This window comes from Takifugu flavidus, chromosome 11 (genome assembly GCF_003711565.1).
Source record: "Takifugu flavidus isolate HTHZ2018 chromosome 11, ASM371156v2, whole genome shotgun sequence".
NCBI classification, from domain to species: Eukaryota; Metazoa; Chordata; class Actinopteri; order Tetraodontiformes; family Tetraodontidae; genus Takifugu; species Takifugu flavidus.
Genome location: NC_079530.1, coordinates 2459736 through 2484103, shown reverse-complemented (window position 1 = coordinate 2484103; position 24368 = coordinate 2459736). Strand labels below are relative to the sequence as shown.

The 24368-nt window shown below is 40.6% G+C and overlaps 15 non-coding genes and 4 pseudogenes across 15 annotated transcripts; all 19 read right to left on the bottom strand.

The window, feature by feature from the left end:
- Positions 1–364: 364 nt before the first annotated feature.
- Positions 365–569, bottom strand: LOC130534388 (small nucleolar RNA U3). The gene has a single exon (XR_008952893.1). It is a non-coding gene; the product is annotated as a small nucleolar RNA U3 (small nucleolar RNA).
- A 428-nt stretch (positions 570–997) lies between these two features.
- trnai-aau (transfer RNA isoleucine (anticodon AAU)) lies at positions 998–1071 on the bottom strand. Its single transcript has one exon. It is a non-coding gene; the product is annotated as a tRNA-Ile (tRNA).
- Positions 1072–2248: 1177 nt separating this feature from the next.
- LOC130534387 (small nucleolar RNA U3) lies at positions 2249–2453 on the bottom strand. Its single transcript, XR_008952892.1, has one exon. It is a non-coding gene; the product is annotated as a small nucleolar RNA U3 (small nucleolar RNA).
- Positions 2454–2884: 431 nt separating this feature from the next.
- trnai-aau (transfer RNA isoleucine (anticodon AAU)) lies at positions 2885–2958 on the bottom strand. Its single transcript has one exon. It is a non-coding gene; the product is annotated as a tRNA-Ile (tRNA).
- Positions 2959–4134: 1176 nt separating this feature from the next.
- On the bottom strand, positions 4135–4337 carry LOC130534380 (small nucleolar RNA U3; annotated as a pseudogene).
- A 437-nt stretch (positions 4338–4774) lies between these two features.
- On the bottom strand, positions 4775–4848 carry trnai-aau (transfer RNA isoleucine (anticodon AAU)). Its single transcript has one exon. It is a non-coding gene; the product is annotated as a tRNA-Ile (tRNA).
- Positions 4849–6032: 1184 nt separating this feature from the next.
- LOC130534389 (small nucleolar RNA U3) lies at positions 6033–6237 on the bottom strand. The gene has a single exon (XR_008952894.1). It is a non-coding gene; the product is annotated as a small nucleolar RNA U3 (small nucleolar RNA).
- A 429-nt stretch (positions 6238–6666) lies between these two features.
- Positions 6667–6740, bottom strand: trnai-aau (transfer RNA isoleucine (anticodon AAU)). The gene has a single exon. It is a non-coding gene; the product is annotated as a tRNA-Ile (tRNA).
- Positions 6741–7921: 1181 nt separating this feature from the next.
- Positions 7922–8132, bottom strand: LOC130534382 (small nucleolar RNA U3). The gene has a single exon (XR_008952887.1). It is a non-coding gene; the product is annotated as a small nucleolar RNA U3 (small nucleolar RNA).
- Positions 8133–8559: 427 nt separating this feature from the next.
- trnai-aau (transfer RNA isoleucine (anticodon AAU)) lies at positions 8560–8633 on the bottom strand. Its single transcript has one exon. It is a non-coding gene; the product is annotated as a tRNA-Ile (tRNA).
- A 1181-nt stretch (positions 8634–9814) lies between these two features.
- On the bottom strand, positions 9815–10018 carry LOC130534377 (small nucleolar RNA U3; annotated as a pseudogene).
- A 431-nt stretch (positions 10019–10449) lies between these two features.
- trnai-aau (transfer RNA isoleucine (anticodon AAU)) lies at positions 10450–10523 on the bottom strand. The gene has a single exon. It is a non-coding gene; the product is annotated as a tRNA-Ile (tRNA).
- Positions 10524–11703: 1180 nt separating this feature from the next.
- On the bottom strand, positions 11704–11906 carry LOC130534378 (small nucleolar RNA U3; annotated as a pseudogene).
- A 433-nt stretch (positions 11907–12339) lies between these two features.
- On the bottom strand, positions 12340–12413 carry trnai-aau (transfer RNA isoleucine (anticodon AAU)). Its single transcript has one exon. It is a non-coding gene; the product is annotated as a tRNA-Ile (tRNA).
- Positions 12414–13592: 1179 nt separating this feature from the next.
- On the bottom strand, positions 13593–13797 carry LOC130534386 (small nucleolar RNA U3). Its single transcript, XR_008952891.1, has one exon. It is a non-coding gene; the product is annotated as a small nucleolar RNA U3 (small nucleolar RNA).
- A 429-nt stretch (positions 13798–14226) lies between these two features.
- Positions 14227–14300, bottom strand: trnai-aau (transfer RNA isoleucine (anticodon AAU)). Its single transcript has one exon. It is a non-coding gene; the product is annotated as a tRNA-Ile (tRNA).
- A 1184-nt stretch (positions 14301–15484) lies between these two features.
- LOC130534376 (small nucleolar RNA U3) lies at positions 15485–15689 on the bottom strand. Its single transcript, XR_008952885.1, has one exon. It is a non-coding gene; the product is annotated as a small nucleolar RNA U3 (small nucleolar RNA).
- Positions 15690–16118: 429 nt separating this feature from the next.
- Positions 16119–16192, bottom strand: trnai-aau (transfer RNA isoleucine (anticodon AAU)). The gene has a single exon. It is a non-coding gene; the product is annotated as a tRNA-Ile (tRNA).
- Positions 16193–17817: 1625 nt separating this feature from the next.
- On the bottom strand, positions 17818–18013 carry LOC130534383 (small nucleolar RNA U3; annotated as a pseudogene).
- Positions 18014–24368: the final 6355 nt, after the last annotated feature.

Below are 24368 nucleotides of genomic sequence, written 5' to 3'. Positions count from 1 at the left end.
CTTTGCTCAGAGTTAAGGTGGAAGTCATCAACATCTCGTAAAGATGGAAAATAGCAGCTCTGCTAAAAGCTGATATTGAACATCCTTGTTTTAAACATTTTTATCAGAACTTCTGAGTTGAAATAAAGATATCCAGTACAAAACAAGACCACCTGCTGCTGCTGCTGACCCCCTTGGTCATGGTACAAATGAAGAGCTGTAGTTTCACACTGCTCCAAAGATCTCTGGAATTCGTACAAGATGTTGCCAGACTCTGCTAGCACTGAAACCACATTATTTTAAAGCTCACTCACCAGTGGTGATTTGAGAGCAGTGTTAAGAGAAGACATAAAACATTTCTTTTTTTTCTCTTTTAAGCATGCTGACCACTCAGCTCATGTCTCCTTCATCAAAGTCTCCATGAAACTCTGAACAGTCATCAACAGTGGTGAAGAAATAGAATCTTCCCACCAGTTTTCTGCTGTGAAGGAAAACATCTCAGCTCATCATCATGGGCAGAGAGACCAAACTTTTAAGAAACCAATTTCTCAATTATAAACTAAAGAAATGACCCTTGAAAGTATAGTCTGATTTAATTAATTGCTCTCAGGCTCTTATGTCTGGAGAAGAGAAGTTTGAGTCCTGGTGAGCTCCTGTGTTTTTGATAATAATGATAATGATGATGATGAACGGTCTCGTCCGACACTCTCACTATCATTCCTGAAAGTCATCTATAAACAAGGCAGCTTTAACACAGCTCCAAATCTGGATGAAAATGGATTTTCTGGCATATTCACATCTGACCGCTTGTGTTTTGTTTGGAATTTAAAGCCACCATGTCAGAGGTCAAAGACCTGTGGATGACGAAAAGTAGTCAAAGCGACTTTCTTCAAGCTTGAAAGAAAAGCAAGATATTATATTGCAACAAGAATATTTAGTATAAGAAAAATGTGAAAAGTTCCAATAAAAGCAAAATGCTTGAGACAGAAGATGTTGACTGTGCAAATAGAGAGCCTCGTGGCCAGTATGGGGTTTGAACCCATGACCTTGGCGTTATTAGCACCACGCTCTAACCATCTGAGCTAACCGGCCAAAGACAGAAAGTGCTCTAGTCATTTGTGGATATAATCTTTTTGCCACATTCTTAAAAGCTGTGGGTACAAACAGAAGGATATTGGGGCGTTTTCTGTCCCCATTGTCCCCCTTCCTGACATTTTATGTCATATAAGATTATTCTTTGCTCTGAGGTGCGTTAAGAGTGAATTTGTCTCGATAATAGGCTTACAAAAAAGACTGGGGCCTACAATTGTGAAAACGAAACTGGTTCAATAGAGTCACGTCCCCAGCAATTGTGAAGGAAAACAAAATGTAGCCAATCAAGAAGCAAGCTGAGCGATGAACAAGGAAAGATGCATAAATAAATATAAGCACACTCGTGTTGTCTCTGGATTTTCTCCAAAGTTTTTTCTTTATTTAGTTGGGGATTTGCCCATTAGAAAGAGTCCCAAGACCACCACCATTCCATCTTCTTGTATATCCTCTTGCTTTATGGTTTGCCATGGGTCCAAACAGACAAACCGAGTAGTGTGAAAGGACTGATATTAACCCTGCTCACTGAGTGTTCCCAAAAGCAGGTTTTGTCCAACAATAACTTGTAAGTTGCCTAGTTTTATGGGTCCATTGCCATCCCTTATGATGACAGTTGAGTTGTGGTTTGTGTGTCAGGATCTGTGTTAAAGACCAGTCAAACAGCTCCTGTACTCTTGTCTGCAGCTATCGCCACAAAAAGAGATCACCAATTGGTGTCGATAAAAGTTTAGAGGAGAGCTTCTCAGACAGGTAAACACAACGGAGTGGACAGGTCTCTACAGCTCCTTGACATCCTCGCAGATGAAGCTGATCAGACCTTTGCTCAGAGTTAAGGTGGAAGTCATCAACATCTCGTAAAGATGGAAAATAGCAGCTCTGCTAAAAGCTGATATTGAACATCCTTGTTTTAAACATTTTTATCAGAACTTCTGAGTTGAAATAAAGATATCCAGTACAAAACAAGACCACCTGCTGCTGCTGCTGACCCCCTTGGTCATGGTACAAATGAAGAGCTGTAGTTTCACACTGCTCCAAAGATCTCTGGAATTCGTACAAGATGTTGCCAGACTCTGCTAGCACTGAAACCACATTATTTTAAAGCTCACTCACCAGTGGTGATTTGAGAGCAGTGTTAAGAGAAGACATAAAACATTTCTTTTTTTCTCTTTTAAGCATGCTGACCACTCAGCTCATGTCTCCTTCATCAAAGTCTCCATGAAACTCTGAACAGTCATCAACAGTGGTGAAGAAATAGAATCTTCCCACCAGTTTTCTGCTGTGAAGGAAAACATCTCAGCTCATCATCATGGGCAGAGAGACCAAACTTTTAAGAAACCAATTTCTCAATTATAAACTAAAGAAATGACCCTTGAAAGTATAGTCTGATTTAATTAACATTGCTCTCAGGCTCTTATGTCTGGAGAAGAGAAGTTTGAGTCCTGGTGAGCTCCTGTGTTTTTGATAATAATGATAATGATGATGATGAACGGTCTCGTCCGACACTCTCACTATCATTCCTGAAAGTCATCTATAAACAAGGCAGCTTTAACACAGCTCCAAATCTGGATGAAAATGGATTTTCTGGCATATTCACATCTGACCGCTTGTGTTTTGTTTGGAATTTAAAGCCACCATGTCAGAGGTCAAAGACCTGTGGATGACGAAAAGTAGTCAAAGCGACTTTCTTCAAGCTTGAAAGAAAAGCAAGATATTATATTGCAACAAGAATATTTAGTATAAGAAAAATGTGAAAAGTTCCAATAAAAGCAAAATGCTTGAGACAGAAGATGTTGACTGTGCAAATAGAGAGCCTTCGTGGCCAGTATGGGGTTTGAACCCATGACCTTGGCGTTATTAGCACCACGCTCTAACCATCTGAGCTAACCGGCCAAAGACAGAAAGAGGGCTAGTCATTTGTGGATATAATGTCTTTTTGCCACATTCTTAAAAGCTGTGGGTACAAACAGAAGGATATTGGGGCGTTTTCTGTCCCCATTGTCCCCCTTCCTGACATTTTATGTCATATAAGATTATTCTTTGCTCTGAGGTGCGTTAAGAGTGAATTTGTCTCGATAATAGGCTTACAAAAAAGACTGGGGCCTACAATTGTGAAAACGAAACTGGTTCAATAGAGTCACGTCCCCAGCAATTGTGAAGGAAAACAAAATGTAGCCAATCAAGAAGCAAGCTGAGCGATGAACAAGGAAAGATGCATAAATAAATATAAGCACACTCGTGTTGTCTCTGGATTTTCTCCAAAGTTTTTTCTTTATTTAGTTGGGGATTTGCCCATTAGAAAGAGTCCCAAGACCACCACCATTCCATCTTCTTGTATATCCTCTTGCTTTATGGTTTGCCATGGGTCCAAACAGACAAACCGAGTAGTGTGAAAGGACTGATATTAACCCTGCTCACTGAGTGTTCCCAAAAGCAGGTTTTGTCCAACAATAACTTGTAAGTTGCCTAGTTTTATGGGTCCATTGCCATCCCTTATGATGACAGTTGAGTTGTGGTTTGTGTGTCAGGATCTGTGTTAAAGACCAGTCAAACAGCTCCTGTACTCTTGTCTGCAGCTATCGCCACAAAAAGAGATCACCAATTGGTGTCGATAAAAGTTTAGAGGAGAGCTTCTCAGACAGGTAAACACAACGGAGTGGACAGGTCTCTACAGCTCCTTGACATCCTCGCAGATGAAGCTGATCAGACCTTTGCTCAGAGTTAAGGTGGAAGTCATCAACATCTCGTAAAGATGGAAAATAGCAGCTCTGCTAAAAGCTGATATTGAACATCCTTGTTTTAAACATTTTTATCAGAACTTCTGAGTTTAAATAAAGATATCCAGTACAAAACAAGACCACCTGCTGCTGCTGACCCCCTTGGTCATGGTACAAATGAAGAGCTGTAGTTTCACACTGCTCCAAAGATCTCTGGAATTCGTACAAGATGTTGCCAGACTCTGCTAGCACTGAAACCACATTATTTTAAAGCTCACTCACCAGTGGTGATTTGAGAGCAGTGTTAAGAGAAGACATAAAACATTTCTTTTTTTTCTCTTTTAGCATGCTGACCACTCAGCTCATGTCTCCTTCATCAAAGTCTCCATGAAACTCTGAACAGTCATCAACAGTGGTGAAGAAATAGAATCTTCCCACCAGTTTTCTGCTGTGAAGGAAAACATCTCAGCTCATCATCATGGGCAGAGAGACCAAACTTTTAAGAACCAATTTCTCATTATAAACTAAAGAAATGACCCTTGAAAGTATAGTCTGATTTAATTAACATTGCTCTCAGGCTCTTATGTCTGGAGAAGAGAAGTTTGAGTCCTGGTGAGCTCCTGTGTTTTTGATAATAATGATAATGATGATGATGAACGTCTCGTCCGACACTCTCCACTCTCACTATCATTCCTGAAAGTCATCTATAAACAAGGCAGCTTTAACACAGCTCCAAATCTGGATGAAAATGGATTTTCTGGCATATTCACATCTGACCGCTTGTGTTTTGTTTGGAATTTAAAGCCACCATGTCAGAGGTCAAAGACCTGTGGATGACGAAAAGTAGTCAAAGCGACTTTCTTCAAGCTTGAAAGAAAAGCAAGATATTATATTGCAACAAGAATATTTAGTATAAGAAAAATGTGAAAAGTTCCAATAAAAGCAAAATGCTTGAGACAGAAGATGTTGACTGTGCAAATAGAGAGCCTTGGTGGCCAGTATGGGGTTTGAACCCATGACCTTGGCGTTATTAGCACCACGCTCTAACCATCTGAGCTAACCGGCCAAAGACAGAAGAGTGCTCTAGTCATTTGTGGATATAATGTCTTTTTGCCACATTCTTAAAAGCTGTGGGTACAAACAGAAGGATATTGGGGCGTTTTCTGTCCCCATTGTCCCCCTTCCTGACATTTTATGTCATATAAGATTATTCTTTGCTCTGAGGTGCGTTAAGAGTGAATTTGTCTCGATAATAGGCTTACAAAAAAGACTGGGGCCTACAATTGTGAAAACGAAACTGGTTCAATAGAGTCACGTCCCCAGCAATTGTGAAGGAAAACAAAATGTAGCCAATCAAGAAGCAAGCTGAGCGATGAACAAGGAAAGATGCATAAATAAATATAAGCACACTCGTGTTGTCTCTGGATTTTCTCCAAAGTTTTTTCTTTATTTAGTTGGGGATTTGCCCATTAGAAAGAGTCCCAAGACCACCACCATTCCATCTTCTTGTATATCCTCTTGCTTTATGGTTTGCCATGGGTCCAAACAGACAAACCGAGTAGTGTGAAAGGACTGATATTAACCCTGCTCACTGAGTGTTCCCAAAAGCAGGTTTTGTCCAACAATAACTTGTAAGTTGCCTAGTTTTATGGGTCCATTGCCATCCCTTATGATGACAGTTGAGTTGTGGTTTGTGTGTCAGGATCTGTGTTAAAGACCAGTCAAACAGCTCCTGTACTCTTGTCTGCAGCTATCGCCACAAAAAGAGATCACCAATTGGTGTCGATAAAAGTTTAGAGGAGAGCTTCTCAGACAGGTAAACACAACGGAGTGGACAGGTCTCTACAGCTCCTTGACATCCTCGCAGATGAAGCTGATCAGACCTTTGCTCAGAGTTAAGGTGGAAGTCATCAACATCTCGTAAAGATGGAAAATAGCAGCTCTGCTAAAAGCTGATATTGAACATCCTTGTTTTAAACATTTTTATCAGAACTTCTGAGTTGAAATAAAGATATCCAGTACAAAACAAGACCACCTGCTGCTGCTGCTGCTGACCCCCTTGGTCATGGTACAAATGAAGAGCTGTAGTTTCACACTGCTCCAAAGATCTCTGGAATTCGTACAAGATGTTGCCAGACTCTGCTAGCACTGAAACCACATTATTTTAAAGCTCACTCACCAGTGGTGATTTGAGAGCAGTGTTAAGAGAAGACATAAAACATTTCTTTTTTTTCTCTTTTAAGCATGCTGACCACTCAGCTCATGTCTCCTTCATCAAAGTCTCCATGAAACTCTGAACAGTCATCAACAGTGGTGAAGAAATAGAATCTTCCCACCAGTTTTCTGCTGTGAAGGAAAACATCTCAGCTCATCATCATGGGCAGAGAGACCAAACTTTTAAGAACCCAATTTCTCAATTATAAACTAAAGAAATGACCCTTGAAAGTATAGTCTGATTTATTGTCATTGCTCTCAGGCTCTTATGTCTGGAGAAGAGAAGTTTGAGTCCTGGTGAGCTCCTGTGTTTTTGATAATAATGATAATGATGATGATGAACGGTCTCGTCCGACACTCTCACTATCATTCCTGAAAGTCATCTATAAACAAGGCAGCTTTAACACAGCTCCAAATCTGGATGAAAATGGATTTTCTGGCATATTCACATCTGACCGCTTGTGTTTTGTTTGGAATTTAAAGCCACCATGTCAGAGGTCAAAGACCTGTGGATGACGAAAAGTAGTCAAAGCGACTTTCTTCAAGCTTGAAAGAAAAGCAAGATATTATATTGCAACAAGAATATTTAGTATAAGAAAAATGTGAAAAGTTCCAATAAAAGCAAAATGCTTGAGACAGAAGATGTTGACTGTGCAAATAGAGAGCCTGGTGGCCAGTATGGGGTTTGAACCCATGACCTTGGCGTTATTAGCACCACGCTCTAACCATCTGAGCTAACCGGCCAAAGACAGAAGAGTGCTCTAGTCATTTGTGGATATAATGTCTTTTTGCCACATTCTTAAAAGCTGTGGGTACAAACAGAAGGATATTGGGGCGTTTTCTGTCCCCATTGTCCCCCTTCCTGACATTTTATGTCATATAAGATTATTCTTTGCTCTGAGGTGCGTTAAGAGTGAATTTGTCTCGATAATAGGCTTACAAAAAAGACTGGGGCCTACAATTGTGAAAACAAAACTGGTTCAATAGAGTCACGTCCCCAGCAATTGTGAAGAAAACAAAATGTAGCCAATCAAGAAGCAAGCTGAGCGATGAACAAGGAAAGATGCATAAATAAATATAAGCACACTCGTGTTGTCTCTGGATTTTCTCCAAAGTTTTTTCTTTATTTAGTTGGGGATTTGCCCATTAGAAAGAGTCCCAAGACCACCACCATTCCATCTTCTTGTATATCCTCTTGCTTTATGGTTTGCCATGGGTCCAAACAGACAAACCGAGTAGTGTGAAAGGACTGATATTAACCCTGCTCACTGAGTGTTCCCAAAAGCAGGTTTTGTCCAACAATAACTTGTAAGTTGCCTAGTTTTATGGGTCCATTGCCATCCCTTATGATGACAGTTGAGTTGTGGTTTGTGTGTCAGGATCTGTGTTAAAGACCAGTCAAACAGCTCCTGTACTCTTGTCTGCAGCTATCGCCACAAAAAGAGATCACCAATTGGTGTCGATAAAAGTTTAGAGGAGAGCTTCTCAGACAGGTAAACACAACGGAGTGGACAGGTCTCTACAGCTCCTTGACATCCTCGCAGATGAAGCTGATCAGACCTTTGCTCAGAGTTAAGGTGGAAGTCATCAACATCTCGTAAAGATGGAAAATAGCAGCTCTGCTAAAAGCTGATATTGAACATCCTTGTTTTAAACATTTTTATCAGAACTTCTGAGTTGAAATAAAGATATCCAGTACAAAACAAGACCACCTGCTGCTGCTGCTGACCCCCCCTTGGTCATGGTACAAATGAAGAGCTGTAGTTTCACACTGCTCCAAAGATCTCTGGAATTCGTACAAGATGTTGCCAGACTCTGCTAGCACTGAAACCACATTATTTTAAAGCTCACTCACCAGTGGTGATTTGAGAGCAGTGTTAAGAGAAGACATAAAACATTTCTTTTTTTTCTCTTTAAGCATGCTGACCACTCAGCTCATGTCTCCTTCATCAAAGTCTCCATGAAACTCTGAACAGTCATCAACAGTGGTGAAGAAATAGAATCTTCCCACCAGTTTTCTGCTGTCTGCTGTGAAGGAAAACATCTCAGCTCATCATCATGGGCAGAGAGACCAAACTTTTAAGACCCAATTTCTCAATTATAAACTAAAGAAATGACCCTTGAAAGTATAGTCTGATTTATTGTTATTGCTCTCAGGCTCTTGTCTGGAGAAGAGAAGTTTGAGTCCTGGTGAGCTCCTGTGTTTTGATAATAATGATAATGATGATGATGAACGGTCTCGTCCGACACTCTCACTATCATTCCTGAAAGTCATCTATAAACAAGGCAGCTTTAACACAGCTCCAAATCTGGATGAAAATGGATTTTCTGGCATATTCACATCTGACCGCTTGTGTTTTGTTTGGAATTTAAAGCCACCATGTCAGAGGTCAAAGACCTGTGGATGACGAAAAGTAGTCAAAGCGACTTTCTTCAAGCTTGAAAGAAAAGCAAGATATTATATTGCAACAAGAATATTTAGTATAAGAAAAATGTGAAAAGTTCCAATAAAAGCAAAATGCTTGAGACAGAAGATGTTGACTGTGCAAATAGTGAGCCATGGTGGCCAGTATGGGGTTTGAACCCATGACCTTGGCGTTATTAGCACCACGCTCTAACCATCTGAGCTAACCGGCCAAAGACAGAAGAGTGCTCTAGTCATTTGTGGACATAATGTCTTTTTGCCACATTCTTAAAAGCTGTGGGTACAAACAGAAGGATATTGGGGCGTTTTCTGTCCCCATTGTCCCCCTTCCTGACATTTTATGTCATATAAGATTATTCTTTGCTCTGAGGTGCGTTAAGAGTGAATTTGTCTCGATAATAGGCTTACAAAAAAGACTGGGGCCTACAATTGTGAAAACAAAACTGGTTCAATAGAGTCACGTCCCCAGCAATTGTGAAGGAAAACAAAATGTAGCCAATCAAGAAGCAAGCTGAGCGATGAACAAGGAAAGATGCATAAATAAATATAAGCACACTCGTGTTGTCTCTGGATTTTCTCCAAAGTTTTTTCTTTATTTAGTTGGGGATTTGCCCATTAGAAAGAGTCCCAAGACCACCACCATTCCATCTTCTTGTATATCCTCTTGCTTTATGGTTTGCCATGGGTCCAAACAGACAAACCGAGTAGTGTGAAAGGACTGATATTAACCCTGCTCACTGAGTGTTCCCAAAAGCAGGTTTTGTCCAACAATAACTTGTAAGTTGCCTAGTTTTATGGGTCCATTGCCATCCCTTATGATGACAGTTGAGTTGTGGTTTGTGTGTCAGGATCTGTGTTAAAGACCAGTCAAACAGCTCCTGTACTCTTGTCTGCAGCTATCGCCACAAAAAGAGATCACCAATTGGTGTCGATAAAAGTTTAGAGGAGAGCTTCTCAGACAGGTAAACACAACGGAGTGGACAGGTCTCTACAGCTCCTTGACATCCTCGCAGATGAAGCTGATCAGACCTTTGCTCAGAGTTAAGGTGGAAGTCATCAACATCTCGTAAAGATGGAAAATAGCAGCTCTGCTAAAAGCTGATATTGAACATCCTTGTTTTAAACATTTTTATCAGAACTTCTGAGTTGAAATAAAGATATCCAGTACAAAACAAGACCACCTGCTGCTGCTGCTGACCCCCTTGGTCATGGTACAAATGAAGAGCTGTAGTTTCACACTGCTCCAAAGATCTCTGGAATTCGTACAAGATGTTGCCAGACTCTGCTAGCACTGAAACCACATTATTTTAAAGCTCACTCACCAGTGGTGATTTGAGAGCAGTGTTAAGAGAAGACATAAAACATTTCTTTTTTTTCTCTTTTAAGCATGCTGACCACTCAGCTCATGTCTCCTTCATCAAAGTCTCCATGAAACTCTGAACAGTCATCAACAGTGGTGAAGAAATAGAATCTTCCCACCAGTTTTCTGCTGTGAAGGAAAACATCTCAGCTCATCATCATGGGCAGAGAGACCAAACTTTTAAGACCCAATTTCTCAATTATAAACTAAAGAAATGACCCTTGAAAGTATAGTCTGATTTTATTGTCATTGCTCTCAGGCTCTTATGTCTGGAGAAGAGAAGTTTGAGTCCTGGTGAGCTCCTGTGTTTTTGATAATAATGATAATGATGATGATGAACGGTCTCGTCCGACACTCTCACTATCATTCCTGAAAGTCATCTATAAACAAGGCAGCTTTAACACAGCTCCAAATCTGGATGAAAATGGATTTTCTGGCATATTCACATCTGACCGCTTGTGTTTTGTTTGGAATTTAAAGCCACCATGTCAGAGGTCAAAGACCTGTGGATGACGAAAAGTAGTCAAAGCGACTTTCTTCAAGCTTGAAAGAAAAGCAAGATATTATATTGCAACAAGAATATTTAGTATAAGAAAAATGTGAAAAGTTCCAATAAAAGCAAAATGCTTGAGACAGAAGATGTTGACTGTGCAAATAGAGAGCCATGGTGGCCAGTATGGGGTTTGAACCCATGACCTTGGCGTTATTAGCACCACGCTCTAACCATCTGAGCTAACCGGCCAAAGACAGAAGAGTGCTCTAGTCATTTGTGGATATAATGTCTTTTTGCCACATTCTTAAAAGCTGTGGGTACAAACAGAAGGATATTGGGGCGTTTTCTGTCCCCATTGTCCCCCTTCCTGACATTTTATGTCATATAAGATTATTCTTTGCTCTGAGGTGCGTTAAGAGTGAATTTGTCTCGATAATAGGCTTACAAAAAAGACTGGGGCCTACAATTGTGAAAACGAAACTGGTTCAATAGAGTCACGTCCCCAGCAATTGTGAAGGAAAACAAAATGTAGCCAATCAAGAAGCAAGCTGAGCGATGAACAAGGAAAGATGCATAAATAAATATAAGCACACTCGTGTTGTCTCTGGATTTTCTCCAAAGTTTTTTCTTTATTTAGTTGGGGATTTGCCCATTAGAAAGAGTCCCAAGACCACCACCATTCCATCTTCTTGTATATCCTCTTGCTTTATGGTTTGCCATGGGTCCAAACAGACAAACCGAGTAGTGTGAAAGGACTGATATTAACCCTGCTCACTGAGTGTTCCCAAAAGCAGGTTTTGTCCAACAATAACTTGTAAGTTGCCTAGTTTTATGGGTCCATTGCCATCCCTTATGATGACAGTTGAGTTGTGGTTTGTGTGTCAGGATCTGTGTTAAAGACCAGTCAAACAGCTCCTGTACTCTTGTCTGCAGCTATCGCCACAAAAAGAGATCACCAATTGGTGTCGATAAAAGTTTAGAGGAGAGCTTCTCAGACAGGTAAACACAACGGAGTGGACAGGTCTCTACAGCTCCTTGACATCCTCGCAGATGAAGCTGATCAGACCTTTGCTCAGAGTTAAGGTGGAAGTCATCAACATCTCGTAAAGATGGAAAATAGCAGCTCTGCTAAAAGCTGATATTGAACATCCTTGTTTTAAACATTTTTATCAGAACTTCTGAGTTTAAATAAAGATATCCAGTACAAAACAAGACCACCTGCTGCTGCTGCTGACCCCCTTGGTCATGGTACAAATGAAGAGCTGTAGTTTCACACTGCTCCAAAGATCTCTGGAATTCGTACAAGATGTTGCCAGACTCTGCTAGCACTGAAACCACATTATTTTAAAGCCCACTCACCAGTGGTGATTTGAGAGCAGTGTTAAGAGAAGACATAAAACATTTCTTTTTTTCTCTTTTAAGCATGCTGACCACTCAGCTCATGTCTCCTTCATCAAAGTCTCCATGAAACTCTGAACAGTCATCAACAGTGGTGAAGAAATAGAATCTTCCCACCAGTTTTCTGCTGTGAAGGAAAACATCTCAGCTCATCATCATGGGCAGAGAGACCAAACTTTTAAAACCCCAATCTCAATTATAAACTAAAGAAATGACCCTTGAAAGTATAGTCTGATTTATTGTCATTGCTCTCAGGCTCTTATGTCTGGAGAAGAGAAGTTTGAGTCCTGGTGAGCCTGTGTTTTTGATAATAATGATAATGATGATGATGATGAGACGAGATCTCGTCCGACACTCTCACTATCATTCCTGAAAGTCATCTATAAACAAGGCAGCTTTAACACAGCTCCAAATCTGGATGAAAATGGATTTTCTGGCATATTCACATCTGACCGCTTGTGTTTTGTTTGGAATTTAAAGCCACCATGTCAGAGGTCAAAGACCTGTGGATGACGAAAAGTAGTCAAAGCGACTTTCTTCAAGCTTGAAAGAAAAGCAAGATATTATATTGCAACAAGAATATTTAGTATAAGAAAAATGTGAAAAGTTCCAATAAAAGCAAAATGCTTGAGACAGAAGATGTTGACTGTGCAAATAGAGAGCCTGGTGGCCAGTATGGGGTTTGAACCCATGACCTTGGCGTTATTAGCACCACGCTCTAACCATCTGAGCTAACCGGCCAAAGACAGAAGAGTGCTCTAGTCATTTGTGGATATAATGTCTTTTTGCCACATTCTTAAAAGCTGTGGGTACAAACAGAAGGATATTGGGGCGTTTTCTGTCCCCATTGTCCCCCTTCCTGACATTTTATGTCATATAAGATTATTCTTTGCTCTGAGGTGCGTTAAGAGTGAATTTGTCTCGATAATAGGCTTACAAAAAAGACTGGGGCCTACAATTGTGAAAACGAAACTGGTTCAATAGAGTCACGTCCAGCAATTGTGAAGGAAAACAAAATGTAGCCAATCAAGAAGCAAGCTGAGCGATGAACAAGGAAAGATGCATAAATAAATATAAGCACACTCGTGTTGTCTCTGGATTTTCTCCAAAGTTTTTTCTTTATTTAGTTGGGGATTTGCCCATTAGAAAGAGTCCCAAGACCACCACCATTCCATCTTCTTGTATATCCTCTTGCTTTATGGTTTGCCATGGGTCCAAACAGACAAACCGAGTAGTGTGAAAGGACTGATATTAACCCTGCTCACTGAGTGTTCCCAAAAGCAGGTTTTGTCCAACCAATAACTTGTAAGTTGCCTAGTTTTATGGGTCCATTGCCATCCCTTATGATGACAGTTGAGTTGTGGTTTGTGTGTCAGGATCTGTGTTAAAGACCAGTCAAACAGCTCCTGTACTCTTGTCTGCAGCTATCGCCACAAAAAGAGATCACCAATTGGTGTCGATAAAAGTTTAGAGGAGAGCTTCTCAGACAGGTAAACACAACGGAGTGGACAGGTCTCTACAGCTCCTTGACATCCTCGCAGATGAAGCTGATCAGACCTTTGCTCAGAGTTAAGGTGGAAGTCATCAACATCTCGTAAAGATGGAAAATAGCAGCTCTGCTAAAAGCTGATATTGAACATCCTTGTTTTAAACATTTTTATCAGAACTTCTGAGTTGAAATAAAGATATCCAGTACAAAACAAGACCACCTGCTGCTGCTGCTGACCCCCTTGGTCATGGTACAAATGAAGAGCTGTAGTTTCACACTGCTCCAAAGATCTCTGGAATTCGTACAAGATGTTGCCAGACTCTGCTAGCACTGAAACCACATTATTTTAAAGCCCACTCACCAGTGGTGATTTGAGAGCAGTGTTAAGAGAAGACATAAAACATTTCTTTTTTTCTCTTTTAAGCATGCTGACCACTCAGCTCATGTCTCCTTCATCAAAGTCTCCATGAAACTCTGAACAGTCATCAACAGTGGTGAAGAAATAGAATCTTCCCACCAGTTTTCTGCTGTGAAGGAAAACATCTCAGCTCATCATCATGGGCAGAGAGACCAAACTTTTAAGAAACCAATTTCTCAATTATAAACTAAAGAAATGACCCTTGAAAGTATAGTCTGATTTATTAACATTGCTCTCAGGCTCTTATGTCTGGAGAAGAGAAGTTTGAGTCCTGGTGAGCTCCTGTGTTTTTGATAATAATGATAATGATGATGATGAACGGTCTCGTCCGACACTCTCACTATCATTCCTGAAAGTCATCTATAAACAAGGCAGCTTTAACACAGCTCCAAATCTGGATGAAAATGGATTTTCTGGCATATTCACATCTGACCGCTTGTGTTTTGTTTGGAATTTAAAGCCACCATGTCAGAGGTCAAAGACCTGTGGATGACGAAAAGTAGTCAAAGCGACTTTCTTCAAGCTTGAAAGAAAAGCAAGATATTATATTGCAACAAGAATATTTAGTATAGAAAAATGTGAAAAGTTCCAATAAAAGCAAAATGCTTGAGACAGAAGATGTTGACTGTGCAAATAGAGAGCCTTGGTGGCCAGTATGGGGTTTGAACCCATGACCTTGGCGTTATTAGCACCACGCTCTAACCATCTGAGCTAACCGGCCAAAGACAGAAGAGTGCTCTAGTCATTTGTGGATATAATGTCTTTTTGCCACATTCTTAAAAGCTGTGGGTACAAACAGAAGGATATTGGGGCGTTTTCTGTCCCCATTGTCCCCCTTCCTGACATTTTATGTCATATAAGATTATTCTTTGCTCTGAGGTGCGTTAAGAGTGAATTTGTCTCGATAATAGGCTTACAAAAAAGACTGGGGCCTACAATTGTGAAAACAAAACTGGTTCAATAGTCAGAGTCACGTCCCCAGCAATTGTGAAGTAAAACAAAATGTAGCCAATCAAGAAGCAAGCTGAGCGATGAACAAGGAAAGATGCATAAATAAATATAAGCACACTCGTGTTGTCTCTGGATTTTCTCCAAAGTTTTTTCTTTATTTAGTTGGGGATTTGCCCATTAGAAAGAGTCCCAAGACCACCACCATTCCATCTTCTTGTATATCCTCTTGCTTTATGGTTTGCCATGGGTCCAAACAGACAAACCGAGTAGTGTGAAAGGACTGATATTAACCCTGCTCACTGAGTGTTCCCAAAAGCAGGTTTTGTCCAACAATAACTTGTAAGTTGCCTAGTTTTATGGGTCCATTGCCATCCCTTATGATGACAGTTGAGTTGTGGTTTGTGTGTCAGGATCTGTGTTAAAGACCAGTCAAACAGCTCCTGTACTCTTGTCTGCAGCTATCGCCACAAAAAGAGATCACCAATTGGTGTCGATAAAAGTTTAGAGGAGAGCTTCTCAGACAGGTAAACACAACGGAGTGGACAGGTCTCTACAGCTCCTTGACATCCTCGCAGATGAAGCTGATCAGACCTTTGCTCAGAGTTAAGGTGGAAGTCATCAACATCTCGTAAAGATGGAAAATAGCAGCTCTGCTAAAAGCTGATATTGAACATCCTTGTTTTAAACATTTTTATCAGAACTTCTGAGTTTAAATAAAGATATCCAGTACAAAACAAGACCACCTGCTGCTGCTGCTGACCCCCTTGGTCATGGTACAAATGAAGAGCTGTAGTTTCACACTGCTCCAAAGATCTCTGGAATTCGTACAAGATTTGCCAGACTCTGCTAGCACTGAAACCACATTATTTTAAAGCCCACTCACCAGTGGTGATTTGAGAGCAGTGTTAAGAGAAGACATAAAACATTTCTTTTTTTTCTCTTTTAAGCATGCTGACCACTCAGCTCATGTCTCCTTCATCAAAGTCTCCATGAAACTCTGAACAGTCATCAACAGTGGTGAAGAAATAGAATCTTCCCACCAGTTTTCTGCTGTGAAGGAAAACATCTCAGCTCATCATCATGGGCAGAGAGACCAAACTTTTAAGAAACCAATTTCTCAATTATAAACTAAAGAAATGACCCTTGAAAGTATAGTCTGATTTTATTCATTGCTCTCAGGCTCTTATGTCTGGAGAAGAGAAGTTTGAGTCCTGGTGAGCTCCTGTGTTTTTGATAATAATGATAATGATGATGATGAACGGTCTCGTCCGACACTCTCACTATCATTCCTGAAAGTCATCTATAAACAAGGCAGCTTTAACACAGCTCCAAATCTGGATGAAAATGGATTTTCTGGCATATTCACATCTGACCGCTTGTGTTTTGTTTGGAATTTAAAGCCACCATGTCAGAGGTCAAAGACCTGTGGATGACGAAAAGTAGTCAAAGCGACTTTCTTCAAGCTTGAAAGAAAAGCAAGATATTATATTGCAACAAGAATATTTAGTATAAGAAAAATGTGAAAAGTTCCAATAAAAGCAAAATGCTTGAGACAGAAGATGTTGACTGTGCAAATAGAGAGCCTTCGTGGCCAGTATGGGGTTTGAACCCATGACCTTGGCGTTATTAGCACCACGCTCTAACCATCTGAGCTAACCGGCCAAAGACAGAAGAGTGCTCTAGTCATTTGTGGATATAATGTCTTTTTGCCACATTCTTAAAAGCTGTGGGTACAAACAGAAGGATATTGGGGCGTTTTCTGTCCCCATTGTCCCCCTTCCTGACATTTTATGTCATATAAGATTATTCTTTGCTCTGAGGTGCGTTAAGAGTGAATTTGTCTCGATAATAGGCTTACAAAAAAGACTGGGGCCTACAATTGTGAAAACGAAACTGGTTCAATAGAGTCACGTAGACCAGCAATTGTGAAGGAAAACAAAATGTAGCCAATCAAGAAGCAAGCTGAGCGATGAACAAGGAAAGATGCATAAATAAATATAAGCACACTCGTGCTGTCTCTGGATTTTCTCCAAAGTTTTTTCTTTATTTAGTTGGGGATTTGCCCATTAGAAAGAGTCCCAAGACCACCCATTCCATCTTCTTGTATATCCTCTTGCTTTATGGTTTGCCATGGGTCCAAACAGACAAACCGAGTATTCAGATTCAGATTCAGATCCTTTATTGTCCCACACGGGGAATTTACAGTGCAACAACAGCAACAAGAGACCAGAGATAAGATAGAATCAATAGAAATCAAATGGAATATACAAGAGGGTGAATATTTACAATATCCAGAAAATGGATACTCGGCCTCGTGTCTGTACATAGTACAGAGGGTGAATACAATAACATATCAGAATATATAATATTCAGATGTGTAGCGGTTGTTATGTTTATTGTGCAGTTGACAGCAGCTGGCAGGAAAGATCTGCGATACCTCTCCTTCACACATGGAGCAGCCGCTCACTGAAGGAGCTGCCCAGCTGCAGTCTGTAGGGGTGGGAAGTTGTTCAACTGGATGACGCTAGCCATCATCCTCCCTTTCCCACCACCTCCACTGAGTCCAGGGGACATCCCAGGACAGAGCTGGCTTACCAGTCTGTCCATCCTTTCCGTCCCTGTCCGAGTAGTTGAAAGGACTGATATAACCCTGCTCACTGAGTGTTCCAAAAGCAGGTTTTGTCCAACAATAACTTGTAAGTTGCCTAGTTTTATGGGTCCATTGCCATCCCTTATGATGACAGTTGAGTTGTGGTTTGTGTGTCAGGATCTGTGTTAAAGACCAGTCAAACAGCTCCTGTACTCTTGTCTGCAGCTATCGCCACAAAAAGAGATCACCAATTGGTGTCGATAAAAGTTTAGAGGAGAGCTTCTCAGACAGGTAAACACAACGGAGTGGACAGGTCTCTACAGCTCCTTGACATCCTCGCGGATGAAGCTGATCAGACCTTTGCTCAGAGTTAAGGTGGAAGTCATCAACATCTAAAAGATGGAAAATAGCAGCTCTGCTAAAAGCTGATATTGAACATCCTTGTTTTAAATATTTTTGTCAAAACTGCTCAGTTTAAATAAAGATATCCAATACAAAACAAGACCACCTGCTGCTGCTGCTGACCCCCTTGGTAACTGTACAAATGAAGAGCTGTAGTTTCACACTGCTCCAAAGATCTTTGCCAGACTCTGCTAGCACTGAAACCACATTATTTTAAAGCCCACTCACAGTGGTGATTTGAGAGCAGGTTAAGAGAACATAAAACATTTCTTTTTTTTCTCTTTTAAGCATGCTGACCACTCAGTCATGTCTCCTTCATCAAAGTCTCCATGAAACTCTGAACAGTCATCAACAGTGGTGAAGAAATAGAATCTTCCCACCAGTTTTTGCTGTGAAGGAAAACATCTCAGCTCATCATCATGGGCAGAGAGACCAAACTTTTAAGAAACAATTTCTCATATAAACAAGAAAGACCTTGAAAGTATAGTCTGATTTAATTAACATTGATCTCAGGCTCTTATGTCTGGAGAAGAGAAGTTTGAGTCCTGGTGAGCTCCTGTGTTTCGATAATAATGATAATGATGATGATGAACGGTCTCGTCCGACACTCTCACTATCATTCCTGAAAGTCATCTATAAAAGGCAGCTTTAACACAGCTCCAAATCTGGATGAAAATGGATTTTCTGGCATATTCACATCTGACCGCTTGTGTTTTATTTGGAGTTTAAAGCCACCATGTCAGAGGTCAAAGACCTGTGGATGACGAAAAGTAGTCAGAGCGACTTTCTTCAAGCTTGAAAGAAAAGCCAGATATATTGCAACAGAATATTTAGTATAAGAAAAATGTGAAAAGTTCCAAATACCGGTAGAAGCAAAATGCTTGAGACAGAAGATGTTGACTGTGTAAATAGAGAGCTTTCGTGGCCCGTATGGGGGTTGAACCCATGACCTTGGCATTATTAGCACCACACTCTAACCATCTGAGCTAACTGGCCGAAGACAGAAGATAGCTCTAGTCATTTTTGGATATAATGTCTTTTGCCACATTCTTCAAAGCTGGGGGTACAAACAGAAGGATATTGGGGCGTTTTCTGTCCCCATTCCTGACAATTTATGTCATATAAGATTATTCTTTGCTCTGAGGTGCGTTAAGAGTGAATTTGTCTCGATAATTGGCTTACAAAAAAGATTGGGGCCTACAATTGTGAAAACGAAACTGGTTCAATATTAATGAGCAAAATGACTCTTGAAAGTATAGTCTAATTTTATTCTCATTGATCTCAGGCTCTTATGTCTGGAGAAGAGAAGTTTGAGTCTTGGTGAGCTCCTGTGTTTTTGTTGATCATGATGATGATGATGAACGGTCTCGTCCGACACTCTCACTATCATTCCTGAAAGTCATCTATAAACAAGGCAGCTTTAAGACAGCTCCAAATCTGGATGAAAATGGATTTTATGGCATATTCACATCTGACAACTTGCGTTTTGTTTGGAGGTTAAAGCCACCATGTCAGAAGTTAAAGGTCTGTGGATGACGAAAAGTAGTCAGAGCGACTTTCTTCAAGCTTGAAAGAAAAGCAAGATATTATATCGCAACAAGAATATTTAGTATAAGAAAAATGTGAAAAGTTCCAAATAGAAGCAAAATGCATGAGACAGAAGATGTTGAGTGTGTAAAGAGAGAGTATTGATGGCCAGTATGGGGGTTGAACCCATGACTTTGGCATTATTAGCACCACGCTCTAACCATCTAACATTACGTTTATGTGTGTTTACTTGCTTTCTGGGCGTTTGACAATTTCGCCCCAAATTGATTTAGATGAAAAGGTTACATATCAGTGACCACTAGAGGGCCTTGGAGAATAGCAGGAGCTGCGTTGAATTTGAAAAAAATATAATTAAAAGTGGAACTAATGGGAGCAACAGCTTCACTTAATGCAATTAAATTACTTTTTTGTACAAGTGTACTTCAAATTCTATGTCAATGACATGTTTGTTTAACTCAAACTTATTTAATGTTTAAAAAACTTCAAAACTTAAATGCCACATTCCAAAAAACCCAACACTTTAAACCAATAACACCTGTCTATTTTGGTTTGTTTCTAAGTAGCAAAAGTGATGATGTCATATTGGTTTGAATTTGTTTATAACGCTGTTGTGGCGTTTATGTTTTCACCTGTCCCACATCCGTAACAGTTTTAAAATAACAATGACGTTTTGACGTCTCGCATTGGTGATTCAAGACATAAGGGCCTTACATCATATGTGAAGTATAGACCAATCTGATATAGCTGATCAGATCTTGTGCACACACCCAGGGTTCTTTGGCCCTTTGTCAGCTCTATCCTGCGGGGGCCATTGGGTATTCTGTCTAGCTTTGTCACAGGTGTGGTGGGGTTGCACTGTCCCAGTCTCACTCATTGGTACACCGAGTGGCAGACTAACACACACATAATATAACACACATAAACAATAACACAGACCATATCTATGTATATCTTTGCATGCATACACACAAGCAAAATTAATTATTTTAGGTGAAAGGAATTAGAAATTTGCTATATGAGGGCCTAAAAGTGTATTTCATTTGGAGTACAGCAGATGTCACGCACTCCCCTCCAGCGTGTTTGCAAGCCTGCCTCCTCCCTCCTCTCAGACCCCTTGGCCCTCCCTCCCTATAAAGGTTTACATGAATTGGGGGGTATTTTCAAAGTGAAATAGCAGAGAGCAACCAATCTCTTAACTTCTGTTATGAAATCAAAACTCTGAGTTTGACAGCTCGGAGTTGGACAACCTAGAGTTCAGGTTTTGACCAAGAGTTTGTTAAACCTGCTTTATGAAAGAGGCCCCTGGTCAGCAAAGTGATTCCCTCTTGTGTAGGTAGCACATGCTTAACAAACTGGAATGCTGACAACTCGGCTGTGACATCATTCTCAGCTCCGTGACATCATTGCTCTCATCTCGATAAATTCAATATGCAATTCATATACTCTCTCACCACTATTGTTGATAAAGAAAATGATCCAGCGCACTATCCACCTCTAACCGTGCATATGTAACAAACAGTTCTCAAGAAGCAACATTAGTTTACACAGATTCATGGCAGATCTTATCCAAAAAATCACACACTTTTTCTTACGCATATATAACAGTTCTTAAAATGAGACTTAGTTTGTTCTGCTATTACTTTTGTTAATCTATGTATTTGAAGCCTTGTGTTGTCTTGTGTTGACCTTTTGGCTATTGACAACTGCTGGCTCATCAACCATTTTAGGATCTTTGGGACAGTCCTCATTAACTATGCACAGAGCTGTGGCCATACTTGGAGCGTGACACGGCCATGCCCTACCTGTGCCTATACAGGTGATGACCGCACTCTGTTTCCAACCCATGGGGTCATTACAGTGAGAGCTGGCTTTTCTAATTTGTAATCAGAGCTATCGACTGTACACACATTGCTATTAAGACACATCAAAAGGTGAATTTATTTATGGCAATAGGAAGCATTTTCGCTCAGTCAATATACAGATCATATGTGATGCACAAATGCATGATCCCAACAGGCTAGAAGCTAGCATGGTATGGGATGGCAAGTAAATCATTGAATAGTCCCAAAAATGACCCCCCCGGCGTTGAGCATGTCTATAATTCTGCGTCCAACAAGAACAGCTGCCTTCATTTTCAACAGTGTGTAATCCATGTTACTGATATGTAAAATTCTCAAAGGGAAACAGATTTTATTTTTGTGAGGTCATTTCTGTTTATTTGACCCCTAAGTGTCCATTGCCACCCACTGAAAACCTGCCTGCCGACTCCTCTCACCAACTCCCATACTGACTGAGAGCAGAGGCACATTTATGTCCACTCATGCACTCAATTAGTCGTCAAGAGGAAAATCTGTGTCAGGCTGGAACTCTAAGCAAGTCTAAGATCAATTAACACCTTAAAATTGCATTTTGGCAGAGTGAAAACAAAAACAGGGCGTAAGACCTTAAAAAAGTCACTCCTGCTGGAGAAAAAAATCTATTAAAATTAAGCAAAGCAAAAGCACTCCTGAAGGAGGGGTTGAAGGAGGCCATGAAAATAAAATCATAAAAAGAATTGTCTTTTGTTAGGGTTTACTGAACACTTTGGAACTCTTAAACTCTTTTGAACTCCCAAGATAATCTCACTCTACCAAGAAAAAAAGAAAAAGTCACTCGAAACAAACAATAGCATGAACGAACTTAGCTGTGGCGCAAAGACAAGGTCTTGAAAATGGCTATGGTGCACAGTGGGGGGAAAAACACTGGCACAGCACTAGGGAAGACTAAGGAGACTTGAGAGTAGCAGGAAAGAGGTGGGAAAATCCGGAATCAGGGAAGACAGGACACACGAGGGAAGAGCAAGTGACCTGAAATGAGAGGAGAGTTATATTTCAAAATAAAACAGGTAGTCAAGTTTCATCTTGTGACTTCCTGTTTTATTTTGAAATATAACTCCTGCCTGGACTGGACTGAGTGCACGTTGATCTATAGCCTTGGGAAGGTGAGCCATTTTGTAATGGCAGGTGGCACATTGGCACACAGAATTTACTTATTGAATGCATTTATTGTATTATTGCTGTCTGTCAGAACGTTATGTCTGTGAAGGTTCTCAGTCATTCAGGTCAGAGTAATTCTGGTAGTTGAATCACAGCAACTGGACTGTTTGAGTTCCATGAAGATGTTTCACCTCTTCATCAGTTCTAACTGACTGTTGGGGAGTTCCAGATACTCCTACTCTTCAGGAGCCATTAACACATTTGGAGCTTCAGTCACCTGGTTGTTGGTCGCTCCACCCCTATGCAGGTCGTTGAAACTTCCACTGACACAATGGGATTCGTTAGTTGCCACGTGTTAATAGCCTTTTCTCCTCCTGTGGATACCAGGTGCTTCTTACCATTTATTTTTATATATACCAGAGGACGGCATGCCAAAAATGGCTTGGATCCATTATCTGACCATGCAGGAGAAGCCCACCTGCAGGCCCTGTTGGTACTAATGTGCATATTTATTTGAAGGTGAGGGAGGAGACTAGTACTCTGACATGCGTATCAATTCCATGCTGCTTGGGATGCATAAATTAAATATGCTCAGATTCAGGCGTACACACTGTTTCATACATATGAGTTTTTTGTGCTTTGTGGATTTTGTGTTTTCTGAATTTGAGTGTACGCCAGGTTTCAGTATGAATCAGTATAAATCCATCCTGTCCAAGTATTTGTACGTGATTAACATTTTTTAGGACTTAAAATTCAATTACTTTTCCTAAAGTGACCCCCAACATTACAAAAAACAAAGTATATTTTTAATAAAGGTTTTTTTAAAATTAGAAAAGTTCCCATTTACATAAATGAACATTAGTTTCCTTAGGATCATTTTTGTCCCACCCGATGTAAGTTATAAATGACAAAAAGACACAGAAAAATGCACCAACTAGATTGAGATTGAGAGTGACATTAGAAAATCTACGACTTCCTCGTGCAGGTGCCCATCCGTGACTCCACTCACATTCATATATAAAACACACATACACCCGGGGGGGTGATTGAGAAGGCACTACTGATTGATTTGGTGAAAATGCAACTTTCACGTGCAGGTGCTGCATCAGGCACATTTAAATAATTTCAAATAGATAATAAACATTTCTTTAATGCATTATTAACTAATGGGGATTGCAATCAGAGTCTGTAAAGGTGCTCAGATCAGAGTACCCTCAATTCTTGCCGAAGCCAAGAGTGCAGTAAATAATATGCCCAACAGGTCACAGACCTGATTGCAATGCTACATCTAGTCTGGGATTTGTGAAAGAGCAATCTTCTGCACAACTAAAAGTCATCAAGATTTTCTCAAGAGTTCTATGTTTTTATAACCGCGACTCAAGGCCTGAAAGACATGTGGCAGACACACTGACAGCAATAACAGGAGTGTGGGTGGACTACCTGCCATACTTTTCCTGGTATCCACTCCATTCCCCCATTCGGTTTTAGGGTTCGCTGTCCAGGGATCCTCAGACCACAGAAAGTAGGATGCTTGTCAACTCAGAATTACTGTTAAGGTTTCTTCCTCGTGTTTCACTCTCCCTGCCTCTCTGTGTCTCATCCAGGATGGGCTGTCACTTTACCTGCAGACCTGCTTTACCAGATAATCATCCTATCACCACAGATCACAAACCATTGAAAAGCCAGTTTCTTCCTTATGTTCTCCACCTGTTCGTGCTTTCATTTGAGCTCCTGCTTTTGTGCTTTGGGTTCAGGCTGTGCCTGCTTGTAATAAGCACAACAATAACAGTGGGAGGATATTGGGATCTCGACACATGGTCCGAACAATGAAAGGCCTACACTGGAAACAAAAGTCTTACTCAACAAGGTGCCATAAATCACTTAACATCTACCAGAGGAGCCTGTAACCTCGGTTTAAATCCAAAACCTGGAGCATCATTGAAAGTATGCCTCCAGGGGTTCTGCAGATGCCCTGTGATGTCACAAAAGCCCCTTTCACACTGCATTTAATTCTTGCATTGTCCTGGGTTGGCACTGTGCAGAGGTTGTCGTAGCAATTCGTGCCAGGGCGAATGACCCTGCAAGTAAACCAGGAAATTAGTGGCTCGCCTCACCTCGCCTGTGGCATTAAAGGTGTCTCTTATATCACCTAATGACGATGATGTACATGCCTGTCATGTTCCACAGAGACTGAAAGGGCAGAGATATTTCTCCTCTGTTTCAAATCAATCACTCAACCAAATCAAATGTGTAGTTACACAATCTTTAATGGAAGGGTATATGTCTGGTACGTCATGCTCGGGAAATGTTTATATACCAACAG